The sequence below is a fragment of the Lytechinus variegatus genome, chromosome 3 (genome assembly GCF_018143015.1).
Source record: "Lytechinus variegatus isolate NC3 chromosome 3, Lvar_3.0, whole genome shotgun sequence".
Classification (NCBI taxonomy): Eukaryota; Metazoa; Echinodermata; class Echinoidea; order Temnopleuroida; family Toxopneustidae; genus Lytechinus; species Lytechinus variegatus.
This window is the reverse complement of record NC_054742.1, coordinates 47757504-47777303: the sequence shown is the minus strand read 5'-3', so window position 1 is coordinate 47777303 and position 19800 is coordinate 47757504. Positions and strand designations below refer to the sequence as shown.

Genomic DNA, 19800 nt, shown 5'->3' with positions numbered 1-19800 from the left:
GAGTCTATATACGATGATTTATTGACTGCTTACATTTCCAAAATTCAATAACCTGTCGCAAATGAGAAGAATCAGAGCAGCAAAATATAATGCGGGAAAATAAGGAAAACACAACTTTGAAATGGCACGCGTACTACTACATGATTCATGGTAATTTGATACTTAAATACTCGGGTCCAGTTCAGAAGAGTACTTTTCATTCAAATGAAGACTTAAGAGACAATACTCTCTTCTTGTATTGTTCAGCTTCATACGACGTGATTACGTAATCTAAGTGTCAATAATGAAACACCTCAAATCTGTGTAACAATTGGACAAGAATCACAATCACTTGTCATGTTAAGAAACATATTAGCAGACGAAGTAATCCTTTACCTCACAAGGTTGAACATCCAGTCTAACTGAAACCGGATTACATTATGTAACCAAATTGTACACATAGGAAACGTAGGCGGATGTGTCTTCAATTGAATAGGGGATTTAGAATCTGTTTGGCTAATATATAACATGTATAGTCCAAACTTGATTTGTCTGTCCCCATGAACGTTTGCTGGGGAAGTTGAAAATGCAATATCTGACTTGCACGCAGTGAATACGATGGCAAATTTGATATGAAAAATAAGCCATGTCTTGGAACCAACGGGATATGAATCCGTCAGCTATGGATAGCGACACTTCCACCATGCCTACTATGTTCCAGGCTGGTACAGTCCGCCACTGGCGTATTATCGTACCTTCCACCATGCCTTGTTCATTGAACACCAGGCCATCACTAGTTCATGCACGGTTATCTACTTTTATTGTATTTATTAAGTCACCGTTAAAAAACCTCATAACAGCTTAAAGGAAAGCTGCTTTTCAGCAAAGCCGTTAACAATACAAGAGAATATTGGATTTACAAAATATTAACAACGAAATCATGAAACAACAAAACTTAAAATAGTACAAAATTATAACAGCAAATGATAGTGAAAAAATACTTCGGAACCTCAGATTTATTTTGTTAGCTGGTTATAGATTTCCACTATTTGAACCCACCCCCTTTTGGGTGCTCATTTCCAATCCTCCTAAATTAAATCATTCTTGGTTGCTCTTGTGCTCCCACCCTTGTCAAGAATTGCCAAACAATAATTGCTTTTTCTTTCTGTGCCCCTCCCCCGATATAAAATCATGTAGGCTCCCCTTAACATTAGCAATTAACCAGTTGGAGGCATGTGAGATTCCTAACCATTATACACTGATAATGATCATGTTAGATTCTCTTTGCGAAAACTCGCAATACAGGTTTAAAAATCTGTGTCGGTTCAATTTTTAATTACCTTCGCTTGGATTGTTCGTTCTCCTGCACGTCATCATATTGAGGGGGAAATGAATGCATGTGCGTGGCTTCCGTATATTGCAATAAACATAATGGTTTTCAATGAGCAATAAAGTGTTACCTCATAGCGTTCATTCAAAGTAATCATAGCCAACAGACATGACAGATGGGGTTCTGTTATATTCTTGAATTTTCTTTTAAATTATCTATAAGCATGTTTTTTAACTTTTATATTCGGTATGGGTATTCCAATGTCGTGCTTAAATCACATGATTTTTTCTTGTGTTTTATGTCGTTTGTGTATGTTTGCAGAAAATTGTATAAATAAATATCAAGGTATATTCCGACGAGATTTATCACAGGGCTAACGAATAAAGAACGATAATTTTAGATTGAGTAGTTGCACGAACAATTCATTTTTTTATGCGAAATCAATATCAAAACGTCTGACATTTAAGACTGCCTTCATCATGTTGACTTGTGTTGATGACCTGAAGTTTACCCTGGTGGCTCTAAATATACGACATTAGTTCATCTCGATCGACGGAGCCGAGTGCTGTTATCAGTCTTTTGAAATGTGAGATATGAAGCCCCCAGATGGGGCATAGCCACCCCTCCCTCCTCCACCACTCCTATTCAGTAAAACGCACATACTCACATCCTCAATTAATGTAACTCCACATAACTACCTCAATACCCCCCACGCACCAAATGACGATGCCATTCTTTGATTTACACGTGCGTGAGGTCACGTGAATGAAATTCAAAAAAGAACATGAATGATGATACGAGTAAAGATTGGTCCCTTCATCCCCTCGTCACATCATCTCCGTTCAGACTGTCACGTATATCTTAATTAACATTACCCGGTGTGTATAGTGTGTGACACGTACCTAGATATATAGTTACTAGTTGATCATATCATAACGCCAACTGGGTCATGTAGGACAATGTCATGGAGGTAAGAGACCTGTTTATTATATGAAGTTCGTATATAATTTGTTGTAAACATTTTTATTTTTGCCCAAATTTGCTGTATGACCTACAAGTACATATGCCAACTTGGGAGCACCAGGTGTACACACTATCCTTTAGCATGTATAATAGCAACATTTCGTATCCGATGTATCCCTCCCTGTATTTTGTTCTTTATATCAAATTATCGTCCTTAAAGTCGTACTATCAACTCTTTGGTTTAGGATGATGTACGAGGATATTGTATCATCAGTTCGAACACATCACTGGATTGTAAATGTATAATGCCCTGTATTCAAATTGAAGAAAGCTAGAAATAAAGGTGTTTTTCAGAAGAGTAGGCATTATGAACTCGGGGACACGTGCTCCAGGCGCCACTGTACTCATAAGGAGGGGCGACAGAAGAACACAAAAAGTGAGGGGGAGGGGGTATTTGGGGAAAAAAAAGTTTGATCTTAAACGAACATACCAAGACCTACACTGCTCTGGGAAGCGGGGATGCTGAAGCACCCCAATGTTGTTTTGCTGGGGAAGCTGCGTATATCACTAACGATAGGCAGTCCCACCCCTGGAGATGAGGTCGGCATGCTAAAATGCATTCATTTTTAAACGAAAATACCGTTTTCTTCTTGTTATTTTTTTTCCTAAACCAGTACCCCTCGCAAGTATTATTTTAATGCTATTTTATTACTATTTGAATGAAGGCACTATATGTAATTTGTGAATAATGAATGAATGAATGAGAGTGAATGTTGCTTAAACAAAAATTGGGAAATAATTGGGATATTATTGATTTCATCTCAACTATAATGCCCCAATACGCGTGTACTTTTCTCCGGTATGTGTATAATCGTGAACAAATTAAAATATTCGTCTTGAAAAATATTTTTCCAGAGCAAAATTATTCTATGATTTATGATTATCATTATTCCATAAACAAATTTGTTTTTAGAAACTAGATTTCTTGTTCTGAGTAAAACAATCAACAAACAAGGATTTGATTTGAGCTGATAGTAATGAAATTAATAATTCATAGGTATTTAGATTAATGGGTAAGATAAATATCGAAATGATTAAAAGTAATCTTTACCCCTGTCTCAGTAGGATGGGAGGGGATGTTGACTCGTATCCTTATGTTACTTCTGATGGTCGAAAATTAATTTTGATAGTTACAAGTTAAGCCCGATACGTAAATATACATAATATCGGGAATTATTTTGTGTTATCTCGGACTGAATTATCATATGAGAATCAAACGAAATTTGCATTTAGAATGATTGGTCCCAGTTTAAGATCTTTAATAACAGATATCTCTGATTCTGTTTCAAATGATTTTTTTTTTACAAATATTCTCGAGTATTTTTCATTGCAATGTTATTCGTCCAGCATTACCGGCTAGGTACTTCTCTCTCTGCGAAAATGTTGATCTACTTGCATGGACTCTGATGAATTGTTTTTAAAACAACTCACAAAAAGAAGTGAGTAATGAGCATGTATTAACTATTCGATTTGTGAAGATTTTAAATTATACAATCCCTGTACAAGATATTAACGATAAATAACCAAATTGTTATTCTTTGTTGGATTATTTTAGATTTGACGATTACTAATAATACAATTTAATTTAAGGATTGGAAATATTTTTCCCAATGATATAATGCGCTACGTTTCACATGTGGTCATCCCTTTCATGCCTTTGTGTCATTCTATCAATACCATTTGCATATAGATGAGCTGAGACTTGATGAATAGTCTGAACTTCTGAAGAAATATTTGGGTTTTTTTCATAAAAATGGTGATTGTGGGGATAAAGTTTCTTTTCAGGGATGTCCCTTGGTACTTTACATTCACAAATCATAATGATGTTCGACAATTGTATTGTTATCTCAAGTTTTCTCTTGAAAATTTAATTTTCTTGGAAATCGTCATTGCCAGTATTATTTTTCATTTATTTGTTTTTCAAGCGTGCAAGTGTAGGCCTACGTTTTTTTAGCCACATACTGGAAAGTGATTATGAGATAACACATTGTTGAACAAAAGATTGCGATCATCCCTGTTTGCAGTGTTTTTTTTTATTTATTCATTTTCCCACACATGGGCTGGATAGCCCTCTTCAGCCTAACGGCTGTTCTTCTGAGGGGTCCAGTGTTTCTTCATCCTATTATCACCAAATACCTATTGCTGTTATTTTAACTCGTAAGAATGATAGAATATAATTGAAAAAATGTAAATATTACGTTATCACAAGCAATATCTATATTGAGTATTAAAATTGCGACTGTTACCATGGTGATAATGGAGTAGTCCAGACACACAACTGCTGATTCTCATTTTAATGTAATCTTTGAACGTACTATGCATAGTCTTACGCATGTGGCTCATCAATATCAAACGAATTCTTTTTGACGCATTCTTAGTATGATGAGGGAATTGTCGGGAAGCTCCAAGACATAGTTTGTTGATTTATGACAGAAGAGAGATCATTATTTCGGTGGTGTAGCAAAGCGTGAGGGAATAGTGCCCACTGGGATGCACAGAGACAGAGCATCACTTTCCATCTTGTCTGAATTCGAGAAATCCCGAAAGGAATAAAGAGAGTGGAAATAATAGAAGAAACGATGTGTTTAAATTTGACATATTATGAACTAATTGTTGATTTAAAGTTTCATTCTTAATTAAATTAGAGTTTCAGCAGTCTGTCAGGTAATGACTACATAGTTAATTTATAATCTTCTGGTCGTCTCATGCGTCTGTCGTATTTCTCATTGATAGTGAATCGCATAGATGCTTGCTTGATAAACTCCTAAAGGCCTCGAATCTATACGTTTGCTACACTAAGGTCAGGTTTCTTCCAAGTATCCGAGTATCTTCCAAGGAAATATTATGGTAGCCTCAGGAAAGTTCCAATAGGTCATGTCCTCGCGATGGTTTCAAGCAAGTTCACGACCTTACTCTGAAAGGAGTATTGGGAATTGTGAGAATGAATTTGTTTTAATATTTTTCACCCATAAACTATAAACATATCGGGGTTTTTGTCATATAATGTTGTATTTACGTGTAAGACAGACAGCTTGAATTCATGCTGATATTATATATATATATATATATATATAAATTTACAGGTATTTCTCACTTATTTTATTCAAATATGATAAAGATAGCCCTGTTCGAATGATTGTATCGCCCTGCTGCTATCTCAGTAAAAGCACATAACAGAGGTACATAATAAAACTTCTGATTTTAAAAAAATAAATTGTAGCATTAAAGCTTTGCTGAAAAAGTAAGAATTGTAATGACTTTATTTTCAAGATACATAGCTCGTGTCACACGGTTAATTTTGTTATGTCATGGGTTTTGTTGGAGTGTGGTAAAAAGTTTTTCCTAGCCAACACCTCCGGACAATTTGGCTGTGACTTTTGGTTGAAATTAGTCCGCAGTTGAAAAAAGAAAATCCCTCCTCCTTATTACTATTCTGATTAGTGTATATAAGAATTAAGATGCAGACATTATGTGATTTTGTTTTAAGTCAAATCAATTGATAAATCATCCAGTCTATAAAGCAACCTTTCAAGGTGGAGCGAATTAATTCTATTTTCTCGTAATTGAATTCGAATATGATCGTTTGCGTTGATTGATGTATCATGGAACTAAACATTCTGCCTAAAAATTCTTTATTAGCCTCCAATGTCGAAATGAATGAGTAGATTATTAACATTTTTCTTGTAGGTTCTCAAGCAAAACGTGTTATTTTACGAGGGAACTTAACGAGTTTTCGATGAGCAAGAAATGTGCTAGACCGTGAAATCTACTTTCCTTCATTTAAACCGAGCTCTGCAATCAGAAGAATTGCAAATAGTGACGTATGCTTCGTCTGTGGATCAATTGAGGAGGTAAAACGTCTAGCAAAGCCGTATACGGTGTAGTTAATGAGACAAACCTCAATCGGTGTATTGGATTTTTTTTGCGGACAGCGCCTCCATACCATATATACATGTTGTTAGGTATTGTTGACTCGATAGTCAATTGTTTATTCAACGGAACAAGTGGCCCCAGAGCGAGTTCGAAAAGCGATGCTAGTCCTCGCTCTTATTTTGTGACGAAAATATTTGGATGTTCAGTATATTTTGCATTCGTTTCGGGAATTAAATTGTTATATACTTCAACACGTCAAGACGTCCACCTGGTATTGAGTTGACTTCTTAAGTAGTTGCGTGAAAATTGAATGACTATCACGATGGATTTTATAATGAGGATTTGCTTTGCTAGCTACATCGATGACCAGCAGTAGCTAATCAGCCTAGAATTGTTCCCGTGGTGGTAAGTTCGTCGAAGCTCACTTCAATGTGAGTGAAATTATTTGCTTCTATTCATTTGTCTGTTAGTCTGTATCTTAAAAAGATACCATTTTTCTGCCTATGACTATTAACCATTAGTCTCTTCTCCTTTCTAATGTTTCACTTTATTTTTTTCTTCCTATTTTTCTTCTTCCTCTCACCCTTCTCATCCTCCTCCTCCTCCTTCTTTTTCTTCTTCTTATTCTTTTCATCCTTCTTTTTCTCCTTCTCCCCTTCTCCTTTTTCCTTTTCGGATCCCTCTTTTCCTTTTTCTTCTTCTCCTTCTTTTTCTTCTTCTCCTTATCCTCCTGTCTCCGTCTGCTTCTCTTGTCCCTGTTCCCCATTTCTAACTCTCGACGTGCGATTTTCATTCCATGATTTCGCCTTTTTTTTTCTTTAGCGAATAAAAATCAAGAAAGCCAATGAGAGTACTGCATGGATAGCTCAGAAACCACGATGTAATATCATGAAGTTGATATGACGTTAAATTACATCCTAAATTGTGTTTTCAAAATGTTTATCATGGTTCTCCTACATACGACCACACCGGCGAAAACGACGCCAGACCGACGTTATCCAATGACATACCGTCGCGAGGCGTCTGTGTGTTTCTGGCGTCGTTTTCGTTGTTGACTGTGGTTGTAGCATTAACGGAATCAATGTTTGGGAGATTTTAAATACTAAACAATTTTTCCTACACTTTATTAACGTACAAAAATAGACCTGTGTTAGCATGGTTGAATAAAGAAAACAATACAAAGCTTTTATATGTTTATGTATTAAAAAGCTGAAATTTACATATTCAGCACTTGCTGATCGAAAATAATAATTATGCAGGAAGAAGTCCCTAATCACATACCGTATACAGACTCGTGACACCGCAAAGTGGCTTATACAGCACTCCCACGATAATCTCATGGAGATTTAAGATTACCGACAGTTAATGCCAAAGTCGCAAAAACGATGCATTTCAAGCCCAACAATTATTTTCTTGTTTGTTTGTTTGTATTCATATCTATTTTTGATGAACTTGGTTAACCTTTTTTTCTTGCTCATGTTACAAACATTCTCCCTGCCATTATCAAATAGTTCTTTACGTGATCATTCTTTCTTTATAAACTGTTTGATGGATGATCATTAACATATCAAATGTCATTCCTATCAATTGTTTGTATCGATCATTTTTTATCTAATTCTGAAATGCTGATTCACTTTTGTCTTTGTTTTAATATTTGGATGAAATTGATTTTTTTTCTGGACAATATTTCTCGGGCTTTAAGGCATTTCGTTCATGGACCAAGTGCTAACATTCAGACTTCTGTCTCTATCGCCCCTGGGCATTTTTATTGATTAACTTATCCTAATGCGAGAGAACGATCGATAATGACTTTTCTCTACAACGTTGGTATTGTTTGAATGTTATCAGTATCAGGAAATACCACCATGCGTTAAACCAAACATTTTAAACTTGGAACTTCGTTTATTTACCAATGAATGATTTTCATTTTAATGAAGTAAAAAAAAAATCTAAAATTTAATAAAGTTTGTTAGATTTTTAACACCATTCCCATTGACAAAAAAGTGTAACATTTGCAAATAAGAATACAGATTAGTTACAATATTCATATTTTTTTCCCTCATTGATAGATTGTGCAATAGTTATCAAGATTTTCAGGACATACACTGTAAAAAAAAATGAAGCGCTAATTTAACGCTTTAAAGTGCTTGTATTGTGATTGCACTACGAGTGCTGATTTTCTAGTTTAAATTTGAACTAAAATCAGCACTCGTAGTGCAGTCACAATGCAAGCACTGTAAGTGCTAAATTAGCACTTCATTTTTGTCTCACCTGCATAGCAGAGTGAGACTATAGGCGCCACTTTCCGACGGCGACGACGGCGGCGGCGTCAACATCAAATCTTAACCTAAGGTTAAGTTTTTGAAATGACATCATAACTTAGAAAGTATATAGACCTAGTTCATGAAACTTGGCCATAAGCTTAATCAAGTACTACTGAATATCCTATTAGAGTTTCATGTCACATGACCAAGGTCAAATGTCATTTAGGGTCAATGAACTTAGATCATGTTGGCGGAATCATCAAAATATTAACCTGAGGTTAAGTTTTTAAAATGTCATCATAATTTAGAAAATATATGGACCTAGGTCATTAAACTTAGACATAAGGTTAATCAAGTATCACCAAACATCCTGCATGAGTTCCACGTCATATGACCAAGGTCAAAGGTCATTTGGGGTCAATGAACTTTGGCCGATTGGGGGTATCTGTTGAATTACAATCAAAACTTAAAAAAGTTTTTGGATCTGATTCATGAAACTTGGACATGATAGTAATCAAGTATCACTGAACATCCCGTGCAAATTTCAGGTCACATGATCAAGGTCAAACGTCATTTAGGGTCAATGAACTTTGGCCGAATTGGGGGTATTTGTTGAATTACCATCATAACTTTTCAAAGTATGTTGGTCTAGTTCATAAAACTTGGACATAAGAGTAATCAAGTATCACTGAACATCTTGTGCGCATCTTAGGTCACATGACCAAGGTCAAAGGTCAATGAACTTTGGCCATAATGGGGTATCTGTTGAATTACCATCATAACTTTGCAAGTTTATTGATCTGACTTTTGAAACTTGGACCATAAAAGTAATCAAGTATCACTGAATATCCTGTGCAAGTTTCAGGTCATGTGAGGTCAATGAATTTTGGCCACATTGGGGGTATTTGTTGAATTACCATCCTACAGTGTATCTCTAGTTGGTCTAGTTCATATTGGTCTAGTTCATAAAACGTGGAAATAGAGTAACCAAGTATCACTGAACATCTTGTGCGAGTTATAGTAGTTTTCAAAGTCAGCACTGCTCCTATGTTGAATCGCGTGATGCAGGTGAGACGGCCAGAGCCATTCCACTTGTTTACAGTGTATAAGTTCCAACAACTAGCGCCATGGCCCCACTATACGCTTTTCTTGCCGCGATTTGACAAACCCATCAGATCGGAACATGGTGTATACATAAAAAATAGTTCATAAGAGTATTAACAATGCGCTAGTGAGACCAATTCCTTGTCAAGTTTATTTCACATTCTCGTGCCACTGACTGTTAAACCGTACGTGTAAGTTTAAAGAGAAATTCCAGTAGTTGCAGTAAACACTGATTTCATGAGAAAGTCTGTAAAACAAGGCGTAATTGTCAGTATATCATCGAGGATCTAGATCTGGTACAGTTACATTAACTGAACTTTGTGAAATCTTGAAATCTGTGCTGAAAAATGTTCACACCGAAGATCCCCAACACAGAGAAGCGCACGTGGGACAATGTATTATTATTGCTTAGAGCGTCGGGCCCGACGCCCTCCGGGGACGCCCTACCCGAATCCTGTGCTTATTTGCTGATTTGTCAGCAATTACAAAATTTATTCTAGAATCCTTTGGCACATGCGTTTTATTTATACAAACAGACACTTTAGTGGTCATTTCATTGGATTCTGTACGAACTCATTTTGATGTCGTTACCACAAAACTAGCATTTACCTTTAAAGAAAATGAAAACCACAACTAAACATTAATTCCGCGGCGACTGCGTGCCGTATCTTTTACCTGTCCTCATTTTCCTTACGATCAGTGGCGTACAGATGGGAGCCCCCCCCCCTCCCTCACCAAAATGAAGAGAAAGGGACAAGCCCCTCCCCCCCCCAAAAAAAAAAAAATAATAATAAATAAGTAAATAAATAAATAACAAGTGAAAGGCAAGCGGAAATTTTTAACGCAAAATTATATTTTCATTTTTAAAAAAGTTCCTTTTTATTGCTCGCTGGCTTCGCTCACTGGTGACTTTTAAGTCATGTTTTTACACATGCCTTGTTGTGTGCCCCACAATTATCATGACTCATTACGCCACTGCTCACGATTTAAAAAATTGGGGGGTGTTCTGAATGATCGGTAAAATCGGCAAGAAACTACATAGCGTAAAGAAATTCTCTGGAGTAAAAACTGCCCCTTGCCCGCCCAATCGCTTTCTTAATTGCGGTTTCAACCAACGGAAATATGACTTGAGATATATCGTAGACGACTTGGTTTGAAACTGATAGATCATGTAGATGCGGTGTCTCTGACGTTTAAGTAAACCGGAAAAGGGAGAATCCCTCTTCTTTCACTGTATGCCATACAAATCTGAATGGTAATGATGGATAACCGTAACCCCTTCACTTAAGGTAACGGCAATAAATATTTCATGCAACTTTTTGGTGAAATTCACACAACCAAAATATTAGGCAAAATAGAGAAAAACAATCAGACATAAGAGCATGGTATTTTCTTCTTTTTTTAAATACTTAAATACATTTTCTTCATTCTTAAAGGCTAAAGTCAAGCCGAAAATTTTAATTACAAAAAAATGTTTGTTATATACGATAATATTTAATATCATACAAGATTGATCAAAATAATGAAGTTTTATGCAGACGCAGAATGTGATATACAGAAGGCATTCTAGCATTTTAAAACTCCAAACAAAACTTAAACATGCACAACACTGACGGAACATAATATAAGTAGGCAAATGATGTCGTCACACACTCACTATTAATTGTTAATTCATTATATGAGAATAGTGAAAAAAATTGAATTCGCGACCTTAAATGAAGAACGTGGTATGATGCCACCCTGAGCACGTTGATTGCCATTATTCATTATATAATATGATATTCATTATGTAATGTAAAAGTTTTTGCAATTGAATGAAATTTGAAAATCTCATCTTGATATTTTTTTATCTTAAGCCATTTTTTATGTGATTTTCCGTTTTATACTTGTTTAATTTTACTTGATTTAGTGAAACTTCGTGGTGAAGGGACCTTACCATTTTAAAAGGAGCAATCTAAAAGCGAACACAAAAAAAATAACGTTGTTGTGATAATGCATTATTATGCATAAAGTAAAGTCATCGACGGATGAACTTTTATATAGCACCCATCTTGATCTCTTATGCATGTTTTTCGAAGCAGATTGTCATTGTAAAAGCTGATTAAGTCGAATGCGTTTTCTTATATGGTTCATCAATCAAATTTAAAAAAAGTATTGATCACCAAGACATTTCGACATTGAACGTAAAATAACCAAAAGGCATAGAAGAATGTAAATAGTGTTCACGTATTATTCTTGCGAAGGACAACGTACCTGACAACGATAGAACGGAACCGTTGCGGTTGATGATTATAATAGGCTCATAATCAATATCGATAGCCCAATGTAATGTTACGATAAATTGCATCTCATGCGAAATGTAATCGCTATAGAAAGCGTATTCAAAAAATGCCTGTAATTGTGCATTATGTGTAAGCCCACAGTAGCTCTTTGGGTGTATTATACTAAAAGATAAATAAATCCCAAGACATATAAAAGAGAAATAAATCCCAAGACATATAAAAGAGAAATAAATCCCAAGACATATAAAAGAGAAATAAATCCCAGGACATATAAAAGAGAAATAAATCCCAAGACATATTATATAAAGAGAAATAGATCCTAATACATATATCATCATGATCTGGGGACGCGAAGCGGTTTCGTAGTGGGGGGGGGGTGAACATGAACGCCAACGAAACCGACCTTACAATGACCAATAATTGTATAACGCAAAAGTTTTGATTGATCTGGGGAGTGTTTCATCAACATTTTCATCCGACAAGTTGTCAGATCTGACATCTTTCTCTGATGTTGATTGGCTGAGAGGTACTGTTACTATGGTAACTGTCGGATAAAATGGGACTTGCCGGATAAAACGTCCGACAAGTCCTTTCATGAAACGCCCCCAGGAGTCAGTTTCGTTGGTGTGACCAGGCCCTGGTGTGACTACAGACGACGACAGACGACCAGTTGTCAGTTCAGTTTAATTGTCATGAAATTATATTGTACATTAATAAAGTACAAAGATATCTCGTCAGTCTGTGTCTGGAAGGCAGTTACGGAACTCTCACCTACTACAGGAACCCAAATGTAGGACTGCTAGGTATTATCAATCTTGTATTCCATCTGTCGTCCTCCTGCTTAACAATGATATAAAGCCCAATGTCTAATTTTTATCATCCCGAATGACACTTAATGACGATTTTCGTGAAACTTTTAATGAGACATTTCAATGCAAGTAATATTCATATAACAATATCTACATGTAATATACTGACATATAATTCCTCTGGGTGTAATGGGTTCAGGTGTGAATATAAATTTGAGAATATTTCCCCATTCTATTTATTGTCTGTTTAATTTTGTATTTATATTACTAGATTATAATGAATTTTTATACTTTAATATTGACTAATCTGTTCAAAATTGCATTAATAACTCGTTTACTTGCGCAAAAATTTAATATATAATACTTCAACTTTGTATTGATTACTGAATTTTGTATTTATTGCACTGGTGTTTAATTGGCATTTCCTTTTGAACGATTTGTGGCAAATTATGATTAATCTATTCACTACTTTCAACGGACCCAACATTGTCATCATATCAAAATTTTAAGTCTATGAGGTCTAATACATGTATCCTTTCAAATTTGTATCTTTTTTATATGTATATATATATATGTGAACCATTTGTAAACACATTTTTTTTCAGTCATTGGCTGCCAAATGTGTATTGTTTTTGGAATAAATAAACCATGAATATATGTGGAACGCACTTACTTTATTGCCTTTTTATTAATATTTTGGAGGCAGTATACAAGTCGTATGAAATTATTCTAGCCGGAATATGCCCCTTCTGTCAGTATGCTTACATTTATCACGTTTATGGGGTCAGGATTGATAGATTTCAGCTGCTGTGATTCCTGAACCTTAACTGAAGAACAAGCTGCCCCGAAATACGGAATAAAAGGTTTAAAATAGCATCTTCTCGGCCGTATAACCTTCTCCGGTCAGTGAAATTCATTTGCATTTAGTTATTACAAACTAAATTGTAAAGGTGTATGTCAATCCAAAGTGTTTTATGTGTTGCGAGTAGCCCCCATTAGAAAAATGGGCTAACGATTAAAATATATAACTTCTTTCCCAGGGTACTATCAAAATGCATCTACAAATGAAAAGGATTTTAGATTGAACTCCGGTTAATAATTATATATGATTATTAGTTGCAGAGAATACCATAATGACCACGCCGACACGGTCTTATCATTATCATTACCCCGCCCCTTCCCCGCCGGTTTATTTCCAATTCGTCTAATGCCATTCTGTCTACTAACCAGTTGGTCCAATAGCCATTTAGTCCATTTACCATTTTGTCTTATTACACTAAAGTGTTATTTGTGCAAAGTGAATGAAAAGAAAATGGGTATTAGACCAATTGGTTATTAGACGAAACGGTAATAGACGAACTGGTGATTAGACGAATTGATGATTGGACCAAGTGGTTATTGGACCAAATGGTTGTTAGACGAAATGTTGATGGACGGAATGGCATTAGACTAAATGAAGGTAGACTATGTGGTGAGTAGACGAATTGGCAATTTACATCCCCCCCCCCCCGCCTTCTCCGGTTTTCCCAAAATGTATACGTTATGATAAGGTTTAAAAATACGTCTCATTACCTCCGTCTTACGGAGTGGGATGCAAATTATTATTCAGTAATTGTTCGATTTGTAATTGTACAATTAGTGGTTGGATAATAGTACTAAAAAAACCAATACAAGAGTCTCTGTCCTGCAGCAAAATAATGCATTGTTCATAGTACTGACTTAACTTTTACTAAATCTGTCAAAGCCAATAGATCTTCAGTATAATTATTTTTTAGGTATTGTGATGCCATGATGTCTTGGTATAGGCGTATATAATATATTTAGCACCCTGTCATCTATCTCTCCTCACTTTCTCTTGTTCCCAATACCACTCATACAGCTTTTTATGACACCCCATTATGAACACATTCTCATCTTCCAATTCGAGACTAATTCGAGCTATTTAGGCACAACTTGAAACTAATTCGAACCGTTTAACACACACAATCCAGACCCAAACCATAACGTAAGGATTTGCGAACAGTTACATTTATATCGTTTTGTTGGTGTGTTTGACGCTCCATTAAATCAATTTAATGTTCCCAGAGATAGACCATATTCAGAGAGAGCAATTCAATGAATGAATTGTCTGATTTCGGTATGGTAATGTAACAGTAACCAGCTGTGATTCACGACGTTTCATGGGGGAATCAGTATGGGGGTCTATATAATCATAGTAATTGTTATTTCTTTGCATGGGGTGGGTGTCACATATCGTGTGTTGCAGGGCCTATTTTGTGACATTGAATCCGTACGTGACATTTCGTACTTGGTTTCGAAAGAGCGGCGATGTTGTCTCTAAACACTCAGAAAGGAACATTTTGTCAACGGAGGGATAAGCGTATAAGTCAAGGGGTCACGTCCACGCAATGGTAGCTGTTTATATACGTTGCCATCGTTACCATATCATCTTACAACATATAAACACGATATATACAAACAAGAGGTAAATCGTGTTCTTGGAGAACACGAATACAAACAACTGTTATGAATACTGAACGATTTCTATTCGGGTTTTACTGTATATTGGTGCCAACTCTTTATTGAGTTGCACACATGCTTTGATATTTATAGTCACTTGCCATATTTAAGGGAGTAGAGAGCTGTTTGAACATTTTAGTGGATCAATATTTAGCAAAGCATGATTCCCTCTTACTGGTGTTAGTTTTTGAGAATGATGCAAATTAATTTGAGATTTTATTCAATTTACCCATCATCTCTGACTACTATCTCTGTATGTTAGTCATTACCAAAATATCGAATATGTCTTAGCGATGTTATGTCACCCATGAATAATTTCAATGCTGTAGCTGTTTGGAAATTGACGTCAAAAGTTAAAGAAAACGCGCATCATCCTAAAACAAAAAACAAACAAAAAAAGTGTATACCTACCGTGTGAGTAAAAAAAGTGACAATTCACTAATCCGCAATTCAAGGGGAAAATGTCATGAATGCAGAATTATTATATATGGCTTCTCCAAATTAAGTTGATATCATATTTATGTGGTTTGTCTTCACGCTTGAATAATTCAGTATGTATTATTTGCAGTGATGTAAATTTTGACTCGCGCCAAAGTCGGTCATGAGTGCAATGAATGAATCCAGATGCCAATGATGTCAAATCCTATGTGAGATAGTAAACATTATCTGCTAATCCATTTTCTATGAAATTAGCTTGATACCAAAATGTGTTTATTAAACAATGATAATATAAATTATATACTGAAAAGGTGTTTTGAAATTGATTTTATTGCAACCCGTGTAGGATTATGACATTGACATAATGGATTCATTCCTTTCAGTCATGCCTTAATTTGGTGCAAATCAAAGTTTACATCACTGTATTAAAATAAAACCGCACGTAGAATAGATCTTCCACAGCACTGTACATACTCCTGTACAATTCTACAAGTACGATGATACAATAACCTGGTGGACTGTACTTTCACGGATGATGATGATGATGGTGATGGTCATTCAAGCGTTAACACATACCACAAATTATTTGGGAGAACATACTCTTTCAGGCCATTCAGAGCATACAAATTTATTGTCAAATGCACTTTAAGACATCTTTGTCGAAAATTGGTGAATCAAATTAGGAGTTTCCTCCTGGACTCTGGAAAGAAAAACGAATTTGCAATTTTTTCGTCAGATACGAATATCGGGACGAAACTGCTGTTCGGCGTTCACCATTTTTTTTTTACAAAGACCTCCCAGTTGTTCATTGTCATTTTGGCGGGAATTTTTAAGGCATTCACTGCGATTCATTTGTCGTGTGTCATGCACGGAATTAGCGAAAACTTGACAAGAAGATGATCTTCATTCATAAAAAGGGTATTTTACAATACATTCCAAAATCATGTTCACTTTTTATCAATATTGATATTTTCAATATTATACTAAAATTCGGAGAGCTAATTCAGCTCTTAAAGAGCGTGTATACAGTGACTTCACTTCGGAGTGCTGATTTTTCTCGTACAAAATAATTTCAATCAGCACATCGAAGTGCAGTTACTATACACGCTCTCTTAATCAGCTTAATCAGCTCTTCGTTTTTTAGTGTATATGATTCTTTCCTTTTCATCCTATTCATCCGTTTTCTATTTCAGAGCGCAATTAAACATAGTAAATCGTTATCTGCGCTTTACAAAATGTGAGTATTAATACTGATATTAATTTTGCACACTAGCGTACCTACGGGGGGCAGGCTGCCCCCCCCCCTGACGAGCCACAACCCATGCAAAGGACGTATCCCTCCCCCCCGCCCTTGACGAGCTTGAAAGACCTCCCCCCCCCTGACGAGCTTGAAGCCCTTTTTTTTTTTGCTTGTCAATTTTTTTTCTCGTGCGAAATCCTTCATTTGTGATTGAAGACTTTTTTTTTTTGCTTGTCTATTTTTTTTGGGACGTTTTTGCCCCCCTCCCCACCCCCCCCTGTGGAAAATCCTAGGTACGCCACTGATTTTGCATCTGTAATATGGTTTCAACCATCATGCCCATGACAACAGTATCAATGTCAATTCTTGTCATACTTTTGGAATTATTTAACAAGTTTTCATTTCTTGTAGACGGAGGAAATGTCATCATTTAACCTCTACATCGCCTTAAAAGTAAAATAATGACCGCAATGATCGGGTCACTATGGTTCAAGGAAATGTAATTAATAAAAAAATTACTAAATACCTGTAGGTTTTATAGGCAATAGATAATAAGTCATTGTAGAGGTATGAAAGTACATGATGTCGTAACAGAGAAACTACGGTCGTGTATCTTTAAACTCTCATGTGGGTCGTATCCTTGTTCGAATGGGAGATTGATGTCCTCAGACAACCTAGGGTGACATCGTTCTCCAACCTTAGATCATCACAGCATCTTCTCTCCTTCTGTGTTCATTCCTTCCTCATTCTCTATTTCTTTCAGGGCCCCTGTCTGAAATTTCGACCGTCAACCTTTATCACTTAAAGTCACCCTTCTCACTTTACTATAATCCCCTTTCTCCTCATCTCATTCTGTTTTCCTCTTGTCTTTCATTTTTCATTTTTTATACAATTTCATACCATTAGTCATCTGTCCCAAACTCTTTTCTTACCCTTATTCATTCTCCTTTCTCATCCCACCCCCCCCCCACATCTTTATCTTTCTTTTGACATTTTCAATCCGGCTGATTGCCTACACTTTATTTCCGAATTGTAGCTTTTATTTAGTAAACAGACTGTCTCCATTACTCGTAAAACTGCAGATAGGCCTATCTCTCCTAAATTCTTAATACTTTATTCTAAAATTATTTTGGTGAGGCCTAACCATTATTCTTTTTATTTGTTTATCTATGTCTCTCCTTCTCCCTTTCTCTATTTTCTCTCTATCAATATATCATGATAGTGATCCTCCTTTTTGTTAATTTTGGGTACACTCCTAGTGTGATAATTGATGACAACGAGCATTGAAGGGATGATGATTTTCTACCCCTTTCGTGAAAGAAAATAGGGAGGAAATGTTAAAGAAACTCGGCCCCGCCAAAGTTAAGACCCAGTCATAAAACTCATCCACAGCTATGGCATTCAAAGTTGTATTCATAAAGTTAATGAGCAAAGAAATCACGACAACGATACTTCATACATTGTACATAAACACAAGTTTCAACCAATTAAGTTGACACGAGTGTCTCTACAACCGCGGACTAAAGTGTTCGTAAAATCTCAATAATGATGAACATGTATGTTGTAAGTGAGCACGCTTATTGGACCAAATTGTCACTAAAAAGTTATATGGTTCTTTTATAAAATACCAGTAAATAGCAATCATTCTTTCTTTTTTATGTTTATACGACCTCTCGTGCTCATACATTGTGTGGTGATTGATCTGCAGACTAATATCTGATATGATTCATTTGCAATTGATATGCAATTTATTCAAAACTCTGAAAATCTCTGTCGAGAGACCTGCAAGGGGTCAAAGGAACAATGAAGAACATCCATACATCATGAATAAAGATTGTCAAAATCTCTGGATCTTTTCTGTATATATATATATCATATATATATATATATATATATATATATATATATATATATATAAATCATTTCGCTTACAACTGTTATAAGCTAGGGAAATCTCCCCATGTGATTGGCTCAGAACAAATTAGTCGATGCAACATCACTAATTGGTTCATGAAACAAGATGCATTTTCATGGTCTTGAGTGATGCACTCAAGACCAGGAAAACGCACCTTGTCAGAAAACATGGCAAGAGAGTATTAAACGCATGCATCATGTTAAGGTTACATGAACATGATGGGAAACATAAAAACATGCAAGCAGCACAACAAAATGTGCAATTCAATACCACTCGCGTTCTATTTATGCTTTCCCTGTAAATAATTTGTCATGTGGGGGAGTGTTTCGGATCGGCGCCCATGCATCGCAAGAAGCAAACTCGATACAATCGGGTATTGAATTGTCAACACAAGAGGAATAACATTTCCAAGGAAGTATCGTGTACTCCCCTTTGGACTTCAGGTCTTACTTTGTTGCTATGGATACGGTTTTATTTTGATTGCTTACTGTGGAGCCATTTTGTTTTTTATTAAACACTAATGTTGCAAGTAAGACAAGGAGAATGTAGAGAGTGGATTCTTATTAGCATGGCTGTGTTTTCTTGCTATTTCGCCGAGCCATTATATAAGAACATTATTAAACGCGTAGATCGAATGTGATATTCAATGACTGTTTTACTTCAGGTTTCAAAAATTGCACGTGATGAATAGAATGATCGAAGGAATGTCTTAAAACTCCTTGCTTTAGTATTGAAATTGAGATCTAAGACGGACAGGTAAGTCGCGCTGATGAAACAGTGCAAATAAGACCGAATCAGACAATATGGCATGACATCCACATTTACATTAAAGATCTAAGCCTACTTGTAAGTAGGTCAAGTGACTTCACTTTGTTTCACCTTGTGAAACTTGTGCGCGAGGGAAAATTTCTCTTGATATTTGTCTGGCAGCTTAACCGTCTTTTAAACTCCTCTCACACCTGCGTTTTTCGAAGATAACCTCGTTAGGTTTTGTGTTCCGATAACAACCCATATTCCCAGTTG

At 35.8% G+C, this 19800-nt stretch overlaps 1 protein-coding gene and 1 long non-coding RNA gene across 2 annotated transcripts in view; one reads left to right on the top strand and one right to left on the bottom strand.

Moving 5' to 3' along the window:
* Positions 1–306: 306 nt before the first annotated feature.
* On the bottom strand, positions 307–960 carry LOC121412216. The gene is made up of 2 exons (XR_005969572.1): positions 735–960; positions 307–674 (listed from the first exon to the last, which is right to left on the bottom strand). It is a non-coding gene; the product is annotated as an uncharacterized LOC121412216 (long non-coding RNA).
* Positions 961–6185: 5225 nt separating this feature from the next.
* LOC121411207 (histamine H1 receptor-like) overlaps positions 6186–19800 on the top strand; it is a 30477-nt gene continuing 16862 nt past the window's right edge. The window contains exon 1 of the mRNA XM_041603786.1: positions 6186–6610. The gene's annotated coding sequence lies outside the window, so the exon portion shown is untranslated. The remainder of the gene's footprint in view (positions 6611–19800) is intronic.